The following is a 12,065-nucleotide window of genomic DNA, read 5'->3' as shown; positions in this document are numbered from 1 at the left end:
TCACAATTCCAGTGGGTCAGAAGTTTACATACACTAAGTTGACTGTGCCTTTAAACAGCTTGGAAAATTTCCAGAAAATTATGTCATGGCTTTAGAAGCTTCTGATAGGCTAATTGACAACATTTGAGTCAATTGGAGGTGTACCTGTATTTTTGTATGTATTTCAAGGCCTACCTTCAAACTCAGTGCCTAGTTGCTTGACATCATGGGAAAATCAAAAGAAATCAGCCAAGACCTCAGGAAAGAAATTGTAGACCTCCACAAGTCTGGTTCATCCTTGGGAGCAATTTCCAAATGCCTGAAGGTATCACGTTCATCTGTACAAACAATAGTACGCAAGTATAAACACCATGGGACCACGCAGCCGTCATACCGCTCAGGAAGGAGATGCGCTCTGTCTCCTGATGCTAAAAGTGCAAATCAATCCCAGAACAACAGCAAAGGACCTTGTGAAGATGCTGGAGGAAACGGGTACAAAAGTATCAATATCCACAGTAAAACGAGTCCTATATTGACACAACCTGAAAGGCCGCTCAGCAAGGAAGAAGCCACTGCTCCAAAACCGCCGTTAAAAAGCCAGACTATGGTTTACATGGGGAAAAATATAGTACTTTTTGGAGAAATGTCCCCTGGTCTGATGAAACAAAAATATAAGAAGAGCACCATCCCAAACGTGAAGCACGGGGGTGGCAGCATCACGTTTTGGGGGTGCTTTGCTGTAGGAAGGACTGGTGCACTTCACAAAACAGATGGCTTCATGAAGAAAAATTGTGGATATATTGAAGCGATATCTCAAGACATCAGTCAGGAAGTTAAAGCTTGGTCGCAAATGGGTATTCCAAATGGACAATGACCCCAAGCATACGTCCAAAGTTGTGGCAAAATGGATTAAGGACAACAATGGCAAGGTATTGGGAGTGGCCATCACAAAGCCCTGACCTCAATCCTATAGAAAATTTGTGGGCGGAACTGAAAAAGCGTGTGCGAGCAAGGAGGCCTACAAACCTGACTCAGTTACACCAGCTCTGTCAGGAGGAATGGGCCAAAAGTCACCCAACTTATTGTGGGAAGCTTGTGGAAGGCTTCCCAAAATGTTTGACACAAGTTAAACAATTTACAGGCAATGCTACCAAATACTAATTGAGTGTATGTAAACTTCTGACCCACTGGGAATGTGATGAAAGAAAGAAAAGCTGAAATAAATCATTCTCTACTATTATTCTGACATTTCACATTCTTAAAATAAAGTGGTGATCCTAACTGGCATAAGACAGGGGATCTGTACTAGGATTAAATGTCAGGAATTGTGAAAAACTGAGTTTAAATGTATTTGGCTAAGGTGTATGTAAACTTTGACTTCAAATGTATTCACAACTATACTTAAAAATCTGATGCAAATAGTTACCTCAATATACTTGGGCTAATTTACTAAAAAGTATTATTTCTATACAAGGGAATATGCAAAAAGAAACAACAGTGTTCAATTTCAAGCTTCCACACCTTTATTTTTAATAAAATAAATGTTATCATTTTATAATTTCTTCAAACTTCAATCTCAAATTGCCCTTTAAACCTTACTCCTTAGGCATTCATATTTTGTCATCTGTAAGCATTCTTGGTATAACTACACCGTGGCTCCTTAGGTAAAGTTACATCCAGATAGCTTGCACCTGACTACAAATAATTATAGATCTTCACAACTGCATAAAGTTTAGGTGATAGTTTGGGATTAGCATTTTGACCGCATATCGTGTACAGTTTGGCAAAGATTTTTTGGTGGTCTGTGTGCCCCTTAACAACAAAGCAATATTTTAACAGAAACGTAAATTAACAATTTGTCTTCACAGACTTTACACAAAGCACAATATGAACCTTAGCTCAAATACAACCTCATTCAATCTGTTTTAGATTAATCAAAACATGGGTATTCAAAACATACATTGCACATTTGTTACAAAATATATGCCAAATTCTCCCTTTAACCTGACTCCATATGCACATATTGTTTTGACAGGTACAAGCATTCTGGGTATAACTCCATCTTGCCTCCTTAGGTAAAGTTACATTCAGATAGCTTGCACCTGACAAATAATCTCAGATATCCACTAGTGCACATGGAGTAAGTTTTAAAACAAAGCTGTTTTTTAAACAGGAATGGACAATGTCTCTTATGACTTCACCTGACAAAGAGCATCATATAAACTGTAGCTCCTATACTATCTAGCAACTAGCTTTTCAGCTAACTGAGTAGGGTTTAGACCACAGTTTGTGAGTGGCCCTTTGAGAGGTCTCATAGATATCTTTAGATATCTCTGAAAACAAGTAACTTCATCTTTAGAGCTTGGACCCGTGGGGAGACCCTGAGATCATCAAGTTCCAAGAATACTTTTTGGAACACCTCAAATGTATATTTCAGTTCTTTGGGTACCTCAGATTTAAGCCATAGATGAGGCCCATAAGCAACGTACATGACCATGTAACACTGGGAATACCAGCCAGGACCTCTGCTCCTTCGATGCAGATCCCATGCTCTATATTCTGGTGCAGATCCTTCACAGTGAACACCTTCATCACCTGCTGAATGATGTTCTCTTGGATCATGGTGTTGTCGGCATCCTGAGTGAAAAAAATAAGAAATAACAGACTAGGCTACTAGATTAACTGTGCAACTTGAGAGGAGAGAGGGAAAGAAGGGAAGATACCTAATTTAGAGATAAATAAGGATACAAAAATTTCACCGAGGTATATGATCAGGCCATGGATCACACTGTCTCTCCTTTCCTGGATGGTGTCGCACTGTAATATGATGTTATATGCATTTAATACCGGAAACTAAATACATACAGTACAACCTATATACTATTGTGAAGGTGTTACTGTGCATACCCTGTACAGAACTTCAAGGATTTTCTGCATGTCCGCCTTTATAGCATCTCCTTTTGACTTAAACAAGTCCAATAGTTTTGGTGTATATTCGTCCAGCTTCTGGATAAAGGTGGACTCGAGCAACATTTGTAATTCTTCTGAACCCTTCCTTAATATGAGAGAGAGAAAACATCTTCTGAACAGATGAGTACAAAAGATGATCTGAGAGCCAGAATGCTATTTGGAAACCCCTCCCAAAGCTTGTGCAGACTGAGAATGTTCAGACTAATCTTTTAATGCATATTGAATTGTAGATGATAATATTAGGTCAAGACAACAAAATATTTAAATCCATTTCTTTACCTACATTGACTATTTTCATTCGGCTGTATTTTGTACCTGAGTGGGTTCAAACAGGGTTGGCCATCTTTCATTGAAGTCCTTCACAGGAAAGGCCTGAATGACATCTTGTCTTCGATATGAGAAGGTCTTTGCCATTTTAGCACTCACAATGTTGTGGTTGTCACGTATTTGTACTTGAATGCAGCAAAACTGCAGATCTTACATTGCATGTGCCGCTGGTCCCTACGGAATTAAGATAAAATCAATCATTTTTTTGTGTATACATAAGCACTACAAAAGCTTAAAACATTATTACTTACAAATCCCATATGCTATCTCATTCTAAAATAAGGAAGACACACATTGTCAATACCTGCCTGGGTGACAACGCATTGTGTAAAACACTAATAGGACCATATGAAATCTTTGTTATTTTTTCCCCCCAAATGGTTTTATTTTCGGGTATTCCGTGTTAACATTTTGTTGCCTAATGTGTTCAATCCATTTGGGTGATTTCAAAAATACAGTATATATCTAATACATATTATTCACACTAATGTTGGGTTACTGTAATAAAAATATCCTGTGTATCCTGTCCGAGGGGTACCGTGTATTCTGTTTACATTTCGGCATTGCGGAAATCATAGGGCCTTACAAGCCCTAATGTGAGCTACAATGACAACACAAAGACATTTGAATATATTTACATATCATGTCAATGCATTCTGGAAAATATGGTCTGTCCAGTGTCTTGTTTTGCACACTTTGTACAAAATAATAAAATGCAGTACTACAGGATATTTCTTAACGTAGCTCTTTATTAGCTAGCTATAACTGGCATGTTCACGTATCGCCAACCAGGATCAAACTGACCATGACCTAACCATTTGGGTGGTTTAACCAATCATAGCACAGTATGATATGGCGGTAAAATGCATCCAATTATAATTCAGTATGTTTACACATATGAATATTACATCCAGTATCCAGGAACGTCTGAATACCTATACCTAAAGAAGAGGAGTTGTATTAAAATCTATGACAATGTCAGGAAAATAAAACTTTAATGACTTCAGCTTTAGATAGCTAGCAGAAACATCGCAATCCTAGCTGACTTGGAAGAGCTACTTGTTATCTATCTTACTAGCCAGCCCAGTTATTTCATTTAGCTAGATAACTACTGCACAAGGTCAACGTTTGCAGTGCTGCCTTGAACATGTTGTGAATATATGAACAACAAGGTTTAGGCAAGGACAGGTCTAGCTAGATAGCCAGATGTAGTTAGCTAGCTACGTATTGTTCGTTCCTGTCTCTGCCTGGCTAGCTTGCCTGGAAGGCAAATATTACATTGCAGGGGAACCATGTGTTCAGTTCTACTGTAATGTTTGCTGACGATGCACTTTTTGGTAAGCTAGGTAGCTAATATGTTACATAGCGATTTCGGTCAATATAAAACGTACACAAAAATGACAAAGGTTAGAAACAGCGCCGAGGCGAGTAAATGCACTGCTAACTTACTAGCTAGTAGCATGCCCACCACTAGCTAACTATACAGACATCACGGCCGTTAACTAGCTAGCTTATCAACTTGCAAATATATAACGTACTCTGGCAATATAGCCAGCTAAAAGCTTTTCGTACTTGAAGAATATTTGTTAAAACTTCTCTAGGATAGGGGGCAGCATTTGGAATTTTGGATGAAAAGCGTGCCCAAAATAAACTGCCTGCTACTCAGGCCCAGAAGCTACGATATGAATATTATTAGTAGATTTGGGTAGAAAACACTCTGAAGTTTCTAAAACTGTTTGAATCATGTCTGTGAGTATAACAGAACTTATTTGGCAGGCGAAACCCCGAGGACAAGCCATTAAGAATGTTATTTTTGAGGTCACTCTCTTTTCAATGGGTTTTCATTGGCAATCCAGATTTCTAATCAACTTTCTTGCAGTACCTATCGCTTCCACTGGATGTCAACAGTCTTTAGAAATTGGTTGAGGGTTTTCCTTTGAGAAATGAAGAAGTAGCACTGTTCAGAACGAGGCTAGAAGGAAGTGTAATCTTTGTTATAGGCACATTACACATTGTTTTCCTCCGGTATTGAACACAGTATATCCCGTCTTAAATTTTATCAATTATTTACGTAAAAAAATACCTAAAGTTATATTAGGAAGTAGTTTGAAATGTTTGGACAAAGCTTACAGGTAACTTTTGTAGTCATGTTGCGCGAGTTGGAACCGGTGTTTTTCTGGATCAAACGCGCCAAATAAATGGAAATTTTGGATATATATTGACGGAATTAATCGAACAAAAGGATCATTTGTGATGTTTATGGGACACATTGGAGTGCCAACAGAAGAAGCTCGTCAAAGGTAAGGCATGAATTATATCTTTATTTCTGCGTTTTGTGTCGCGCCTGGAGGGTTGAAATATGATGGTCTGTGTTTGTTTGCTGAGGTGCTGTCCTCAGATAATAGCATCGTTTGCTTTCGCCGTAAAGCTTTTTTGAAATCTGACACGTTGGCTGGATTCACAACAAGTGTAGCTTTAATTTGGGCTATTGCATGTGTGATTTCATGAAAGTTACATTTTTATAGTAATTTATTTGAATTTGGCGCTCTGCATTTTCACTGGATGTTGGCCAGTTGGGACGCTAACGTCCCACGTATCCCAGAGAGGTTAAAGTTTTCCACAAATATTTTCTACATTTCGTCGAAAATATGTGTAGAGAGATCCAAACTACATTCCAAGTTATAATTTGGTCCTTACCTGCTGCATGGCCTTTCCAGAGGAGAAAGATCAAGACGAGGTCCATTGAGCTGTTCCAAGCACAATATAAGTTCAGAACTTGATCTAGCATGTCAGTCCAACATAATAATGATATTTTGAATATCATACTTTTAAGTTGATGGTTGTTACTTAGAAATATTCGTTCAAATTTAGCAGCATATTACCTTGGATTTTTATTTGCAAATGCAAGTCTTTTACAACACATATAAATGAAGTACTATTTACAATTTAAGTAAAACCAGAAACCTATTATTTGATTTGATTTTCTTTTGCAATATTTACTAAGCCCGTGGGTCATTTTTTAAAGTGTACAAATATTTACACATGTTAAGTTTGCCTTTAATAAACGCTGTTGACAGTGAGGACTTTTCTTTTTTTCCTGAGTTTATATTTATCAAAACTATATTATACCATCAAAATTGCAAATACATTAACAAAAGAACATAACTGCCTGCAAAAGATTAAGGCAACCATAGGCTACTAATCTCGTGAGTCCAAGCAAACAGAACAGAACGTTTAAAAAAAAAATCCCAGTAGATCAACACATTTTATTTACAGTCTCTAAATCATGATGATCAAAATTGGAAGTACAAGTATTGAAATGTGTAGAATTATGGGTAATTACAAAAATGTTAAGCATATTTTACCAAACAATTGAATTTATATTCCAGCAGCATACCACCCTGCATCCCACTGTGGGCTTGCTTCTGAAGCTAAGTAGGTTTTGTCCTGGTCAGTCCCTGGGTGGGAGACCAGATGCTGTTGGAAGGGGTTTTGGAGGGCCAGTAGGAGGCACCCTTTCCTCTGGTCTAAAAATAATAATTTCCCAATGCCCCACTGCAGTGATTGGGGACATTGCCCTGTGTAGGGTGCTGTCTTTCAGATGGGACTTAAACGGGTGTCCTGATTCTCTGTGGTCACTAATGATCCCATGGCACTTATTGTAAGAGTAGGGTTGTTAACCCAGGTGTACTGGCTAAATTCCCAATCTGGCCCTCATACCATCACGGTCACCTAATCATCCCCAGCTTACAATTGGCTCATTCATCCCCTGTAACTATTCACCAGGTTGTTGCTGTCGACGAGAATGTGTTCTCAGTCAATTTAGCTGGTAAAATTAGGGGATTTAAAAAAAATCTAATCGAATTCATTAATAAGTGTCATCACAATTTCATGTATTCAATACAAAAGCTTGTTTGCTTTTATGCTTTTCATGCCCTTTTATAGACAAGGTCTTGAAGAGAGACATCGATTTTGGAAATCTCAATTCCGGATAGGAATTGGGCTGTAAAAATAGTTCTGTTCCACTTAGAGAAATAATTCAAACGTTTTTAGAAACTAGAGACTGTTTTCAATCCAATAGTAGTAATAATATGCATATTGTAAGAGCAAAAATTGATTAAGAGGCCGTTTGAAAATGGGCACATATTTTCCAGTTTTTCAATACGCCCCCTGCAGCCATAATAAGATAATTCAGGATGTTCTGGATTCAAAGGGGGGTCCAACCCGGAACTTGATGGGTTTACCTAATAAACTGGCCACTGAGTTGTGTTACCTATAGTTAATAAATCCTGACTAGCATGAATTACATAATCCCCTACATGTAATCAAATAGATTGATATAACATGCCAAATAATATTTCAATTTCAGGGAAATTCTGGCACATCTCTGACCTGCATTTTGACCCCATCTACCATGTGACTGATGAATACACCAAAGTGTATTTCTCCTCTAAGGGTGTCCCAGCCTCAAACCCTGGTCTTTTTGGAAACTTCATGTGTGACTCTACCAGCTCATCCTGTCAGCTTTCCAGCACATGAAACACGTTGCTCCACAGCCAGGATTTATGATCTGGACAAGGTTTGTAGCTTTATATGGTATGGAAAACAACATGTGGTGTTAATGTGGGTTTCGTGTTCCTGTTTCATATACAACGCTAATGGAGAAGTACCCTGTGCACCTTTTGAGAGGTTAAACAACTAACAAAAACATATTGCTTCCTCCTTCCTGTCATTGGATAACTAACAATGATATTGTCACTGATGGAATTGTTGTAAAATAAGCAACCAATCAGTGATTTGCTCACTGAAGCATGAACAATGTCTGTATAGTGTATCGTCTTGAAACGGCTCTAGGCTTTGTCTCGACCCGAAATGCAAAAGGTAATTTGCACAGCAGCCAAATAGGCCATAAATCATCCATACAATAACTTCTGCTGATATTAAAACCAAGTGCTATAAAGTAATTATGCCAACGTTCAACCAGTGGGGACAACTCCGCATCAGATAGGTGTGCATATGAATAAAGAGCAATGTATAGCAAAGGCTACTAAAAATTGACTAAATGCTATGCTAAGGCCTGAACATTTTAATCACACATAACACGAAAGGACTTGTACTGCATGTGTATGGTGCTAAGCTAGTTCATTTCACAAATCTTCAGTTAATCGGTTAAGCCTGACATTTTATTGGCATGTATAATGCTTGTTAAGCATAATTAAAATGCTTTGGTGAAAGGCCCTGCCACTGCACCTTGATTCAAATGTGAAAAAAGACAACTCCTGGATTACAGGGATTTATGGGTAACACATTAGCAGATCTTTGTTTTATTTCATTAATTCTGCCCTGGGCTCTCTCTAATAAGTTATTTGAATGAGCTTATTCCTCTCTCCAGAGACAGCCCTCCACATGTCCCATCAGGGGAGCTGTCCACGGACGTGGTGATCCAAGTCATCAGCAACATGACTCAAACCATCAGGAAGTTCCTCCTAGACATGCCGGTGTACCCCGCCCTCGGGAACCATGACTACTGGCCCCAGTTATTCTATCTATTTCACACGTGGAGATGACCTGTGATGGATAGACATCTGGTTAAATGCTGACAGTGGTAGACACCCTGGGTCAAACCAGAGATTGTATCGGCATGTCTGAAAGATAGTTTCCTTCATGCATTTTTAGTGTGGGCAGCAGTTGTTTGCCTATTTTACCTCTATAAGAATGTTTCTGTTTCATGTTTTGTATATGTACTGTATTTTCAAGATAGTGTTAAACATTATTTTCAGGATCAACTTCTGACCTTCACCAATGATATTTACCAGGCTGCAGCCAAACTGTGAGTGCCTTGCTTGAAGCCAGAATCCCTTGTAACTCTGAGAGAAGGTAAGTTGCTTGTGTCAATACATGTTAGAATCACATTTGGCAGCAATTACAACTGTGAGACTTTCTGGGTAAGTCTCTAAGAGCTTTCCACACCTGGATTGTGCAACATTTTACCATTATTCTGTTTGAAATTCTTCAAGCTCTGTCATATTGGTTGTTGGTCATTACTAGAAAACCTTTTTCAGGTCTTGCCATATATTTTCAAGCAGATTTCAGTCAAAACTGTGACTCGGCCATTAAGAAACATTCATTGTCTTCTTGGTAAGCAACTCCAGTGTAGATTTGGCCTTGTGTTTTAGTTTTTTTCCTGCTGAAAGGTGAATTCATCTCCCAGTATCTGGTGGAAAGCAGACTGAACCAGGATTTCCTCTAGGATATTGCCTGTGCTTAGCTCCATTCCATTTATTTTTTATCATGAAAAACTCTACAGCCCTTAACGATTACAACCATACCCATAACATGATGCAGCCACCACTATGCTTGAAAATATGGAGAGTGGTACTCAGGGATGTGTTGTGTTGGATTTTCCCCAAACATAACACTTTGTATTCAGGACAAGAAGTTAATTGCTTTGCCATATGTTTTGCAGTATTTCTTTATTGCCTTGTTGCAGACAGGAAAACATGTATTCTGTACAGGCTTCCTTCTTCTCAATCTGTCAATTCGGTGAGTATTGTGGACTTACTATGTTGTTGTTGATCCATCCGCAGTTTTCTCCTATCAAAGCTTTTAAACTCAAATTGTTTAAAAGTAACCATTGGCCTCATGGTGAAATCCCTGAGCGGTTTCCTTCCTCTCCAGCAACTAAGTTAGGAAGGATGCCTGTATCTTTGTAGTGACTGGGTGTATTGATACACCATTCAAAGTGTAATTAATAACTTCTCCATGCTCAAAGGGATATTCAAATGTCTGCTTTTTAAATTTTTACCCATCTACGAATAGGTACCCTTCTTTGCGAGGCATTGGAAAACCTCCCTGGTCTTTGTGGTTGAATCTGTGTTTGAAATTCACTGCTCGACTGAGGGACCTTGCAGATAATTGTATGTGTGGGGTACAGAGATGAGGTAGTGAATCAAAGATCCTATTAAACACTATTACTGCACACAGAGTGAGTCCATGCAACTTATTACGTGACTTGTTAAGCACATTTTTACTCATGAACTTATTTAGGCTTGCCATAACAAAGGGGTTGAATACTTATTGACTCAAGACATTTTCAGCTTTTCATTTTATTATAATAAAAAAAAATGAAAAACATAATTACACTTTGACATTAAGGGGTATTGTGTGTAGGCCAGTGACAAAAAATCTCTATCTAATAATTTTTTAATTCGGGCTGTAACACAACAAAATTTGGAAAAAACTCAAGGGTTGTGAATACTTTCTGAAGGCACTGTAGCTACATTCCTTAGTAGAAGGAATATATCTAGCCAGGTGCGGAGGGCTTTTGAATAGTCCTGCATGGATTTTAAGCACCAGAAGACTGCTTATACAGGATATAACACGGAAGACTGACATGTCTTTTTTAAAGCAAGGTTTGACTCCAAACCAGTCCTATCATGCCTAAGCATGCAGTTTCTCCTGAACATTGCTCATGTTCCAGTGGGTTACTTGACCTATGCCAGGAACACCACGGCCGTCAGAGAACTCTGCAGTGAGAGACTTGTGAAGATAATTCACAACTACAGGGAGATCATCTCAGGGCATTTCTATGGCCACACTCACAGAGACAGCATAATGTTCTTGCAGGATCAGCAAGGTGAGTCACTGGATAGCGTCAAGGCTCTGCGTTGGATAAGTGGCTGTCATCAAGGAGTAACTAGTATTGATTAACTTATAGTATTGATAGCATTCGATAGTATTCAATAGATCATATGCTGTTAACTTAATCATAGCCTCTTTTGCAAAAGTACATTTTTGTCTGGTAAGTGCCTGGGTCAGGATAAGGTTTGGACATTATTTGTATCTGTCATCAAATTCTGAACTCTACTCCCTACACGCAGTATCATTGTGTGAACGAGGCATCATACGATAAGTGACCTTTTGTACCTTTCCAACTATAATGACGCGTTTAGGTCGTGTTCAACTCCACCTCAAATTACTCAGACAATCGACATCCACCAATGTGACCCATTCACCTCCTGTGGGTTCAGTGTTATCCTGACTGTCAGTGTTGGCTAGAATCCCCACAGCCACAAAAATGCTTGTTTGTATAATTAGCTAGCTTAATGCAATGGAGGAGGAACTAAGGAATTAATGCCTTTAGCCATGCATTTATTTACCCAAATTATCATTTGTTTGCTTTGAAGGGGAGCCGGTTAATTCCCTGTTTGTCACACCGGCTGTTACTCCAATCAAAAGTGCAGAAGAGCCGTACTCCAACAACAGCGCCTTCCACATGTAGTACTATGACCCATAGGACTACGGGCTGCTGGTAAGTAGGGAACTTAGTTAACTTGTGAACCACCATTATCCAGGGGTTTGGGACAATCTACTTTCATTTGGAAATATGCATTCATTATGTATTATCATCCTCATGTCTAACATTAACCCTCTCAAGGTGATGTAGTTAAGCTGAACTTATTTCATGATTACCATGCAGAGGCTGATTTCAGTTTTGCTTTTTCACTTTCCCTCCTATTATTTTCATAAGGTTCAGCATTGATCTGTCCTTGGCTTGGTTTATTCAAGTACAGTTTCAACAGAGCAATCCCAATGTGATTCTCGCTCATACAGCATAGAGCTCAGAGTAGCTTACATGTGATTTCAGTATGCCCCAAAGACGGGAGCTCAAACATGTAACCGCCACAGTCAACAGTGGGGAGTGCCCAGGCTTTGAAAATCACTGTTAGTCTCTTTGTAGCTCTACTTCCTGGGGTAATCTGTTAAGAAAAGCAATGTGGAAAATAAAA

This window comes from Salvelinus fontinalis, chromosome 27 (genome assembly GCF_029448725.1).
Source record: "Salvelinus fontinalis isolate EN_2023a chromosome 27, ASM2944872v1, whole genome shotgun sequence".
NCBI lineage: Eukaryota > Metazoa > Chordata > Actinopteri > Salmoniformes > Salmonidae > Salvelinus > Salvelinus fontinalis.
This window is presented reverse-complemented; position numbering follows the sequence as displayed.